Consider the following 12,085-nt stretch of genomic DNA (forward strand, 5'->3'; position numbering starts at 1 on the left):
CAAAGGCTCTCATGCGGAAATCACCTGAGCTGGTTCGGTGTGTGTGCGCTCTCTCTCTCCCCCCTCTTCTCTCACCCCCTCCTCTTCACTCTCTCCCTCTCCTCTTCTCTCACCCCCCCCTCTTCTCTCTCTCCCCTCTTCTCTCACCCCCCCTTATCTCTCTCCCTCCCCTCTTCTCTCTCTCCCTCCCCTCTTCTCTCTCTCTTTCTCCCTCCCCTCTTCTCTCTCTCCCTCCCCTCTTCTCTCTCTCTTTCCCCCCTCTCTCTCTCCCTCCCATCTCCCTGTCTCTCTCAATCGTTCTCTCTCCTCTCTCCCCCCCTCTTCTCGTTCTCTCCCTCCCCTCTTCTCTCACCCCCCCTCTTCTCTCCCTCTCTCTCTCCCCTCTCTCAATCGTTCTCTCTCCTCTCTGTCTCCCTATATCACTCTTACTCTCCCTCCCCCCTCTCTCTCTCCCTCCCCTCTTCTCCCCCCCTCTCCTCTCTCAATCTTTCTCTCTCTCTGTCTCCCTATATCACTCTCCTACTCTCCCTCCCTCCCCTCTCTCTCTCTCTCTCTCTCTCTCTCTCTCTCACATTCTCTAAACGACAGCCAACAATGATTAAGCTGCACAACGACATCAGAAGTGACACTATTAAAAAAAAAAGCGAATGGCCTCTCCTCTGTCCTGATTCTCCTAGACCTATCTGCAGCCTTCGACACAGTCAACCATTAGATCCTCCTTGCGGCCCTCGCAGGAATGGGAGTGGCGTCTGCGCTGACATCATACCTCAAGGACTGCTCCTACCAAGTGTCATGGAGAGGGACCCTGTCGGCCTCCCGTGTCCCCCAGGGCTCGGTCCTAGGACCCCTTCTCTTCTCCCTCTACACTAAATATCTGGGTAACATTATCACGTCTCATGCCTTCTCGTATCATTGCTATGCCGATGATACTCAACTATACCTCTCCTTTCATATACCTCTCCGACATCTCCGCCTGGATGACGACCAACCACCTCAAACTGAACCTAAGCAAAACAGAATTGCTTCACCTGCCGGCCAAATCCTCCCCCCTGACTGACCTTTCACACCATCACAGTCGAGAATGCAGCTGTGACCACGTCCCCGACCGCCAAGAACCTTGGTGTTGTCCTCGACGACCAGTTGAACTTCTCCGCTCACATCGCAGCGACAACCAGAACCTGCAGATTCCTTCTGAGCAACGTCAGAAGGATCCGCCCCTTCCTGCAAAATAAGCCACCCAACTCCTCGTCCAATCAACAGTCATCTCTCGCCTCGACTACTGCAATGCACTGCTTCCTGGCCTCCGACCCCTGCCACCAAGGCTCTTCAACTCATTCAGAATGCAACCGCCCGCCTGATCTCAAACCTACCAAAGTCAGCCCATGTCATCCCACTTCTTAGGGACCTGCACTGGCTCCCCATTGCCGCACGAATCCGCTTCAAGGCCTTCGACCTGGCATATCGTGCGGCGAAGGGAACGGCTCCCACCTACCTCCGGTCAATGGTCTCTAACTACACACCCTCAAGACCCCTACACTCTGCATCTTCTGGCCGCCTGTAGCCTTTCTCCAACGCGCTCGTGTTTCCGTGTCTCTGATTGGCCAGGTCATGTGACATGTACGCCCAATCGTGGGACCGCAAGTTTCTACACTGGTTAAGCTTAGGCGCTCTTTCGAAGTTGGTTACGGTTAGAGTTTGTCTGACTTAGAGCATGGCGATAGAACGCCTGCCCTGATTCCAAACTCTAACCTTAACCAACTTCGAAAGAGTCGGCGTTAGGTAGTTTGCAGGCTGTTCGACCCGGAAATAGGCGCAGAACTTGCCGTCCCACGATTGGCGCACATGTCACATGACCTGGCCAATCAGAGCGCAAAACGGGAACCCGGAAACACGGACGCGTTGGAGAAAAGCTACACGCCTTCCGGCCGCCTCAGACCTACTCCTATCCGAGCTCCGGGAGGGTCATCAAAGAGAAGCCGCCTATTCTCAGTCCTTGCCCCACAATGGTGTAACGAACTTCCCACCACAGTTAGGACAGCCGAAACCCGTCCAATCTTTCGCCGTCGACTAAAGACACACTTCTTCAACCAATATCTGAATTTTTTTTTTTTTATAATTTTTTTTTTTTAAATCGAACCCTAACTAACCTTACTGTCATGCACTTGTCCTAATATACTAACCTACACTGTAGCACTCAACACTTTGGCCCCGTTTAGACGAGCGTTTTGTGAACAGAAACTGCAAAAGTCATCTTGCGGTTTCACTTTTAATTTTACGTTTAGATGAGCGTTTTGGAGTGGAATTCTCCGTGCAGACGACGCTGTAACGACGGAGACCCGCTGTCACACGATTGGCGCATATGTCACATGACGTGCTGTGAAGACCCGCCCTACTCTGCCTCTGATTCGCAGACTGTGGATGGGGAATGTGATTGCACCAAAGCAGAGTCACTCACAGACAGTGCGTCCACTCACGCCGCGGGACAGATTCTTGTGTATTTAACCCTTTCACTGCCACACGACAGCCGGTTGTGTGATAGTAAATGGGTAACCTTCTGTCGTGTGGCAGTGAAAGGGTTAAAAGTACTGCCAATGTAGCCTTCAGGTGATCTCCGTTGATATAAGTCAGACATACTTGCTTTGTTTACGTCTCGGCTACTGGCGCATACCTGCTACCTGTGACGTAAGAAGTACGCGCGACCAGAGCCGTGACAAACCTTTCGTCATCGTTTTATCAGATTTATACGTTTTAACAGTTTAGACGAGAGCGCAAAGCTTTTGCGTTTCTAGGAATTCCACCCTGGAAGGTAGTCTCACTTTTTTGCGGTTTCACCCCGTAAAAACGCCGTTTCCGTATAAACGAAAGGCACATCCGGAAAAATATTTTTGCGGATTCACCTGCTAGCGTTTCCGTCTAAACGGGGCCTTTGATGAACATTGTTATTCAGCTAATTTGAGTTGTGCCCTTCCTGATGACTTGTCGTACAGAACTTTGGATAAAAGCGTCAGCTAAATGACAAAATGTAAATGTAATGTTTTCCATCTGGTAAATAGCAGGACACACATTATGCAAGCCAAAACAAAGAGGTCATTTAGAGGGGAGGATTCTCTCTCCTCCCCTCTCTCTTTTATCTCACATTGAGTATTGCTTCACAAATTGGTCGTTTGTTGGTGTCACAGTACTAAAACCCATCGAGCAGCTGTACAAAAGACCCATCAAGGCATTTGATAGGAAACCACAGTCATATCACGACTGTGCAATCTTAGAGAGGCACCGTCTTTTAAGCTTTGAATATTTTAAGTTATTTAAAAGCACTTGTCTTATATACAGAGTATTGAACGGTTTGGCCCCTCCACCCCTGGGGGACTTTATTAGGAAGACAAAAATAGTGAGCTTAGGTCAGCTTCCAGGGGGGAATGTGTTGTCCAACCTAGAAAGTCTACTTTTGCACAGAATGTTCTATCTATTGAAACCAGTTAACAATCGCCCCCTTTTTCGCAGACATGGGAGATTTCTTAACCCCTGTCCCGGTCTCTCTGAGTGTATATCGATATAGATTCCAGTGACATTCTACCTCAAACTGGACATGAGCACCACCGGTCCCATGGATCAGCTTCATACCGCCTTCTGTCCAACCTGCAGCGTTGAACCATACTTGCTCTACCTCGACCTATTCTGAGTGGGGTTTTCTGAGTTTAGCACTTTGGGATCCCAGCGAACAAAAAGTGCATTACAAATTCAATCTATTATTATTTATTATTAGTGGTTCTTGTTGTGAAGGATCAGATTAAACCGAATATGTATATTTATTTATATATATTTAATTGTATTTGTATATCGTTTGATATCCCCTGTATATTCCTTGTACAATATGCACTGAATATCCCTTTAGTCTACTAAACAGCCCATAATAGTTTCATTCTACCATTGGACGAGAACCTGGCGCCAGGTTGCCATACCCCTAGGTCCAAGTTCAATCGTGCCGCCTAACATGTCGTGGCAAGCCCCGGTTCCGCGCAGGAATATGTCGGGCGAAATACGAATGGTACTATTTGTTCACAGCGCATATATATATGGCGCAAGTAAAGTAGAACTTTTTTAGTCCAGTTCTTTACCCTCCAACAGAGTGACAGACGTAAAGCCTCCCCACGACGCACGTGTGGTGTAGTAAGGCCTACTTGGCCCAGAATAGGCATTGAGATATCGTGTAGATTAATAGTTGAATAGTCATAGTTTGGCACTATACCGTCGAGTTGGACGTATTCTATTAAGCTAATAATAGTCTATTTATGTATGGTGCATCGTTCGGTTAGAGTTCTAAAGTTATCAGTACCCCCATCGTTCCTGACGTTATCTGGACGCTTAACCAGGCTGAGCAGACCCCTAGTGGTGCTTGCATCCGAGGAGCTCCGGGCCAAGAGCGACTGGACCTGTATATTGGATTACTCTACCCGGACGACGGCGAGCCTTCCACGGCTTGGATTATGCTTTGGGTGCTTTGATTATTCCATGGATAAAGGCCAACACTGCGGAGTGTTGGAATTACCCCCCGGAGAGGACTCCAGGTGAGACGGCGCTCTACACCAGTGAGGTCGCCTCACGTCTCTCCGTTGTGGACCGGCAGCTACCGTCCACAGAGGGTCCAGCTGTATTCGTCTGCGGACCGAGGTTCTGTGGGCACCGTGTCCAAGACTTTGGATTCTCCCAAGACACCGTCGGCCAGATGGGATACCGCCAGCGGCTTCTCTAACCCCCCCCCCCTCCTACTGTCTTACAACCAGCGGGACCCCCCCCCCCCTTAGTGTATCCAGCTATAATCATTTAAGTACCATCGCTATCGTTTCCTAAATATTCCAGGTTGTATACTTACTCCCTGCGTAACCAGAGATTGGACATTCAATGTTGATTTACCTACGAATACTCATTTGCCATAAAAGTGCATATTTCATATTTCAAATCATAAATGTAATTAAGTGGATGTTGTATATACCTTTTGCTATATAAAATATTCGATTTGGTACATTTGTGTGGATTCGTTTCATCAGGTGGGAAAGTGTTCATCATACTTATATCATGTACTGGATGGCCAGAAGTTAAAGTACAAGAGGTAGTGGTATTAAATATCATATCTAACAATACAGTCAGGGAATTGTACCCCTCAGTTACAATTGGTCCTTCGAGCCGGAGGGTAACTAGTGTAATATTAATATAGTGTTATTAATATCGAAATGGCCTATGATGAACACTCCACGAAACGATCCTCCTAACCTAGAACGCCCGCGGCGCAGACGACAGACACCTCAGTACTTAGAGGCTTACACTGTCAGTCAACTACCTAGCCTTCGACAAACGGTAAACGCGGTAAAAGTAGAAAGTAAAATTATGTCTGACCTTAACGACCAGGTTTCCCCGACCACAGAGGCCCTAGTAGGTCCTAATGTAACTGACCAAGCTCACGGTGGGGACCAGGAGTGAACTGACATGCCTTTACCCCCCGCCACTACCCAAGAAGTAGTCCCCGACCAGCCCCGGGAGGAAGACAACCCTACAGAGAGAGAACTCTGCACGGAAGAAGAGGAGGAGAGCGCCGAGGAAATAGAGCTCCAGGACTCCCCAACGAGTACCCCCAGGAGCGGCTCACGCAGGAGCGGCTCACCTCCACAACCGCCTTCCCCCAGCGAAGCGGAGAGGATACTACAACAGGCGTTCCTCGTCAGCCTGACAGCCTCTACCGAACGCGATCGACTCCAAGCGCAGGCGCTTAGCGAGCGCAAACATTTTACTATTGAAAGAGAACGCCTCCAAGCGCAGCAACGGAGCGAAGAAGAGCGCACACGCCTGGAGATGAGACGCCTCCAGACAGAAGAGAATATGGCAAGAGACCGGGCTGACGCCCAGCGCGCCGCTGCCGGCGCCCAAAGAGACGCAGAGCGCGACAGACTACAAGCGCAACTAATAGAGCAGCTGATCAAAAGGACAACACCCTCTCCCTCCGCCAGGGGTTCAAGGAACTCGTCGAGACAACAGTCAAGGGCAGCGTCACCACAACGAGCAAGCGACCCTGAACTTGACCAACAGACCGAGTCTAGACCCCCCGCAGACCCCCTTCCCAGACCGGTCCAAGCCAGACCCAGCTACAAGGAAGGAGCGGCATACACTGCGGAGAAGCTAAATAAACGATTACAGGATCTGGAAGATCTGATAGAGGAAGAAGAGGGAGAGGAGGAGAACCAAGCCCGACGACAGCACAGTACTCCACCGGACCAGGAGGTCCCATACAGTCCAGGCTATACCCCCGCGGCGCTGCGCTACAGACCCGCGACTCTATTCACGGGTGAACACGACGCACGACCAGCCCCGAGGAATAGCACCTGGACCAGCGGGCCATGGTACCCTGCCAGTACCAGCCCACAGCGAGGCGCAAGAGGGGACTCGCCCAGGAGGTCTCTCCCCCAACGCTCGCCGATGTATCAGCCATCCACGGCGTCATACAATGCCACACCGTCATTCCCAGACTTCGCCTATGAGAGTCGAGCACAGTACACGGAGCTCCGGATGTGCTTAGAGACAATGATGGTGGATGTCGCTGATGAACGCCACAAGTATGCAATATTACTGAAGCACCTGAAAGTACCGCGAGCGCACAATATAGCGCTAGCCTATGCTACCTCTTCGACCCCATACACAGCGGCCCTTGCAGCGCTGGATCAAAGATATGGACGTATATGGGATTACGTAATCCAAGAGATAAGGCATATTGATCGCCTACCCCCAGCCACAGACAATCGCTCACTAGACGACCTGTCAATCAAAGTGCAGTCCCTGGTAGGGATGCTGGGAGCGCAACGGGAGAAGGGCATGCATGAGCTATACGCCAACTCTAACGTCGAGAGGATTTTGGAGAAGCTGCCACCCGCAAGACAGGAGCGCTTTAGGCGGCAGAGGGATTACCGGGACCCCAACGGCCCCGAGCCATCCCTCCTTGATCTAGCCGACTTCCTGGCGAGAGAAGTCAGCAGCTTACGACTGGATACCTTCGGGCGGAGCACGCCAAGCTCCAGAGAGGGACCCAGGAGAATAAATGATGGAAGAAGATCGGTGACTGTCATGCACCAATCAGAGTCAGTACCGAGCAGTAAGAGTCACAGCGCCCCCTCGAGAAAAGAGAAGTGGAAGATAGCGTGTCCCTACTGTGAGAAAGAACACTGGCTGTCACAATGTGACCTATTCACAAAGATGAATGCAGAAGAAGTGAGTCAATGGATAAAGTCCAACCGGCGCTGTTATCGATGTGCGCGGCCCCACATGGCAGCCGAATGCCGCCTAAAGAAAAGGTGCAGCCGGTGCGATGGAGCCCATCTAGATATACTACACGAAAGTAACGGAAGACGGCCTATACCTGCACCACGGAGCGGCACCAAGGCAAGTGTCATGTACATTGACCCCGCCAGCAGCAGCGGAGCCCAAGTGCTCCTAAAGGTAGTCCGTGTGACATTGAGCTACCAAGATAAAGTCATGGACACTTACGCCGTCCTTGATGACGGGTCAGAGAAGACCCTTCTGCTCGCCTCCGCTGCGACCCAGCTGGGACTGCGGGGGAGCAAGAACGAAATGACGATTCGGACAATAAGAAGAGATTTAAAGACGATAAAGGGCGAGAATGTCTCCTTCACTATCGCAGCAAACGGGCAGCCAGAGCGACGGTACAAGATCACAAATGCTTTCACCAGCCAAGAAATAGGACTATCGCAGTACACCTACCCTGTCACCAAGTTGATGGATAAATATGTGCACCTGCGCCAATTACCTATCCCGCTCATAGACGGCGCTACCCCGACCCTGCTGATAGGCTCCGACCATGCAGAACTCATAGTCCCGATTGACCGGGTCCATACAGGCCCCCGAGGCTGTCCTGCAGCAGTCGAGACCCGCCTAGGGTGGACCCTACAAGGCCCCCTCGCTAAATCTCTCAACCGAACAGCAGCCACTAGCTGCTTCCACTCCAGAACGACAGAAGAAGACACCACTCTCCTGCAGCATGTCGAGAGGCTATGGACCCTAGAGACAATGCCCTTTAAGAACGAAAAGAAAGACATTCGCTCTAAAGAAGACATTTACGCCATCAACCTACTCGAGCAGGGGACAAAGAGAGTCACAGTCGGCGGAGTGATGAGATACGCAACTCCACTCCTGAGGCGAGAGGGAATGCCCACCTTTCACGCAAAGAAAGACGCCACGGAGCGCTATCTATTGAACACGGAGTGGCGCCTAGCCAAAGACCCCGCTCAAGAGAGTGTGTACCGCGCTGAGATTGAGAAGCTGATCACAGCGGGACACGTAACAAAGATTGACATTAAAGAGGCCGATCAGACGACCGAATCATGGTACGTGCCGCATCACAAGGTCCATCACAACGGCAAGGATCGCATTGTGTTTAACTGCAGCTACCAGATCGGATCCCAAAATCTGAATAAAGAGCTCTTGCCCGGCCCCACACTCGGCCCCTCCCTACTAGGCGTGCTACTGCGCTTCCGCCAGGACAAGGTGGCTATCAGCGGGGATATCAAAGGGATGTTCTTGCAGGTGAGACTAGTAGAGGAGGACAAGCCTCTGCTACGGTTCCTATGGAGAGAGAAGATCGGAGATGAGAACCCATCCATCTACCAGTGGGAAGTACTCCCCTTCGGAACCACATGCAGCCCGTGCTGTGCTACATTTGCACTACAGAAACACGTCACAGAGGACCCAACAGCAGATGAAGAGGTCCAACACAGTGTGAAGAACAGTTTCTACGTGGACAACTGTTTACAAAGCGTTTCGACTCAAGAAGAAGCCGAGGCTCTCCTAATCAAGTTACGCGCCTCCCTGATCAAAGGCGGCTTTGATCTCAGGCAGTGGGCCAGCAGTGACCCGCACGTATTGCGCAGCCTCTCCTCCACGGACAAGGCTGCCAGCAGCGAGACCTGGATGGCGACAATCCCAGGAGAAGCCCAAGAAATGACACTAGGACTAGTCTGGCGCTTCAAAACAGACTCGCTCCACTATAGACACAAACCCTTGGCTCCAGAGCAGGGAAGGTCGACGGCGATACCGACCACCAGACGGAGTGTGTACAGAACACTCGCCAGACAATATGACCCGTTGGGATGTATTCTACCTTACACCACCAGGGCAAAGATGATTGTACGAGCACTATGGGACAAGGACCAGGGCTGGGACGACCCAATACCCGCACACCTTGCCTCAACATGGAGAGAGTGGGAGACGGAACTCCGCTCACTCCCAGGCGTCAATATACGCCGCAGCTACTTCCCATCCACAGTGAGGCCAGAGACATGCGAGATTGATCTACACGTCTTCAGCGACGCCTCCGAAGTAGCCTACGGATCGGTGGCCTACCTGCGTGCCCAAGAGAAGGGAGGAAAGATACACACTGCTTTCATCCTGGCCCGCTCAAGAATAGCCCCCCGAAAGCAACAATCTATCCCGCGTCTAGAGCTCTGCGCAGCCCTCGCAGGAGCGCATCTAGCCACGTTAATCCAACGTGAACTCACCATTCCGGTGCACAGAACAATCTTGTGGTCAGACTCCACGACAGTACTCACATGGATCAAGTCTGATTCATGCAGATACAAAGTCTTCGTGGGAGTCAGAGTCACCGAGATTCAAGAGTTAACAGAAGAAGCAAGCTGGCGGTATGTGGACACCAAACACAACCCAGCTGACGTCATCACCCGGGGAATGTCCCTGGATGACCTAACCCGTCGCAACATCTACAGTGACGGACCAGAATTCCTCAAGCTCCCGGAAGGAGATTGGCCTACGCCCACCCAGCGGGAAGCAAGTAACGAGGAGGCTGAGAACAAGAAACCTATGTTCTGTGGACTGAGCACTGTCGCCTCCACAGACCCCAACATAGATGACTGCATTACCCTAGAGAGTGCGCAGCAAAGAACATTCCTGCGGCACCACCCAGAGATTCAGTCCACCCCTGACATGTCAGCAGCTGACTACGAAGAAGCAGAACTTCTTCTACTACAACGAGCCCAGAGAGACTCGTTCCCCGATGAGCTAGACTGTCTACAGGGAGGAAACCCCGTCCCATCAGACAGCAGACTGATTCACCTGGCACCAGAGAGTGACGCCCATAATCTCATCAGAGTGGGTGGTCGCCTGCGGAGAGCCCCCGATCTACCGGATGATATTAAGTACCCGATAGTCTTGAACAGCCGACACAACGTCCCCAGTGATGTAGCAGATGTCGACCCAGTCACCCCCAACACACTCTTGATGGGGCGGCTGGACCCCGCGCTACCCCAGACAATGTACAGGCCTGAAGAAGCGAACGGCCGAAGAATGTGGAGGTACAGCCAAGTACTAGCTGACAAGTTTTGGAGCAGCTTCCTACTTCACTACCTACCGTCTCTACAGACCCGCCAGAAGTGGGTAAAAGAGAGAGACAATTTGACAGAAGGAACAGTCGTCATGATTATTGACCAGTCACTACCCAGAGCTATGTGGCCGGCTGGCCGCGTAAGCAAAGTGATCACCGGTGCCGATGGCAAGGTCCGAGCAGCTGAAGTACTCGTCCAAGGGCGCACTTACACACGTCCCGTGGCGAGGCTCATAGAACTGCCCCGACTCCCAGATACTATCGATGATGACCATGACCCCATGACTTTGTGAGTTGACTGACCCTTACAGCGGACCTTGAGTGGTAGACAGTGCGGTTAATCTGTCTCTGCTTAGCTAATTAGGTGGGACTAATTAGGGGGCGGCTGTTGTGAAGGATCAGATTAAACCGAATATGTATATTTATTTATATATATATATTTAATTGTATTTGTATATCGTTTGATATCCCCTGTATATTCCTTGTACAATATGCACTGAATATCCCTTTAGTCTACTAAACAGCCCATAATAGTTTCATTCTACCATTGGACGAGAACCTGGCGCCAGGTTGCCATACCCCTAGGTCCAAGTTCAATCGTGCCGCCTAACATGTCGTGGCAAGCCCCGGTTCCGCGCAGGAATATGTCGGGCGAAATACGAATGGTACTATTTGTTCACAGCGCATATATATATGGCGCAAGTAAAGTAGAACTTTTTTAGTCCAGTTCTTTACCCTCCAACAGAGTGACAGACGTAAAGCCTCCCCACGACGCACGTGTGGTGTAGTAAGGCCTACTTGGCCCAGAATAGGCATTGAGATATCGTGTAGATTAATAGTTGAATAGTCATAGTTTGGCACTATACCGTCGAGTTGGACGTATTCTATTAAGCTAATAATAGTCTATTTATGTATGGTGCATCGTTCGGTTAGAGTTCTAAAGTTATCAGTACCCCCATCGTTCCTGACGTTATCTGGACGCTTAACCAGGCTGAGCAGACCCCTAGTGGTGCTTGCATCCGAGGAGCTCCGGGCCAAGAGCGACTGGACCTGTATATTGGATTACTCTACCCGGACGACGGCGAGCCTTCCACGGCTTGGATTATGCTTTGGGTGCTTTGATTATTCCATGGATAAAGGCCAACACTGCGGAGTGTTGGAATTACCCCCCGGAGAGGACTCCAGGTGAGACGGCGCTCTACACCAGTGAGGTCGCATAAACGTCTCTCCGTTGTGGACCGGCAGCTACCGTCCACAGAGGGTCCAGCTGTATTCGTCTGCGGACCGAGGTTCTGTGGGCACCGTGTCCAAGACTTTGGATTCTCCCAAGACACCGTCGGCCAGATGGGATACCGCCAGCGGCTTCTCTAACCCCCCCCCTCCTACTGTCTTACAACCAGCGGGACCCCCCCCCCCCCCCCCTTAGTGTATCCAGCTATAATCATTTAAGTACCATCGCTATCGTTTCCTAAATATTCCAGGTTGTATACTTACTCCCTGCGTAACCAGAGATTGGACATTCAATGTTGATTTACCTACGAATACTCATTTGCCATAAAAGTGCATATTTCATATTTCAAATCATAAATGTAATTAAGTGGATGTTGTATATACCTTTTGCTATATAAAATATTCGATTTGGTACATTTGTGTGGATTCGTTTCATCAGGTGGGAAAGTGTTCATCATACTT

This window comes from Notolepis coatsorum, assembly GCF_963971535.1.
Source record: "Notolepis coatsorum genome assembly, chromosome: 5".
In the NCBI taxonomy this organism is placed as follows: Eukaryota; Metazoa; Chordata; class Actinopteri; order Aulopiformes; family Paralepididae; genus Notolepis; species Notolepis coatsorum.